Here is a 634-nt window from a genome sequence, read left to right as displayed (position 1 = left end):
ATGTTTGGACTCAGGAGGAAAAATAATAAATACCTGTGATTAATATTGAATTTCGGTCATGGATTCTGTGCCCCCATTGGTGGTATTCTAGAGGCACCATCATCTGAATGTTAAAAAGATAAAAGATTATAATAGAGTGTACTTTATATCTTAATAGGCAATGAGGGTAGGGCAATAATAATTCTTTCGTAACTTTTTTTGTTCAGTATAAGGAAAGCAAAAATGAATGAACATGATCAAAATAAATCATGATTATATAATACGAGATCAGAATAGAAATTTTACTCTCAAGTAATTTAAGATTTATTTTATTTTATTTACATTATAACTATATTTATTTAAATATATCTAGTAAATTTGATTTCAGGTCATGATGATACAGGCATGTAGAGAAACTACCCACCCATTGATAGCACTCTAATAATACTTCTACATTAAAAGATCTCGAGGCCATCTTCTTTTCAGCCACCTCCAAGGATCGTCAGGAATGGAAGCAAGTTTAGAAACTTTTTTTTTTTTTAATTGATAGATTTATTTATTGATAGATATTCTGATAATCTGCCACACAGTTGTGGGCAATAGGTAATAGTGATGGATGATCTCATACATACTAAAATAAAATAAAAATAATAAA

Source organism: Halyomorpha halys, unplaced genomic scaffold (genome assembly GCF_000696795.3).
Source record: "Halyomorpha halys isolate HHAL.00 unplaced genomic scaffold, Hhal_1.1 Scaffold873.1, whole genome shotgun sequence".
Taxonomy (NCBI): domain Eukaryota; kingdom Metazoa; phylum Arthropoda; class Insecta; order Hemiptera; family Pentatomidae; genus Halyomorpha; species Halyomorpha halys.
This window is presented reverse-complemented; position numbering follows the sequence as displayed.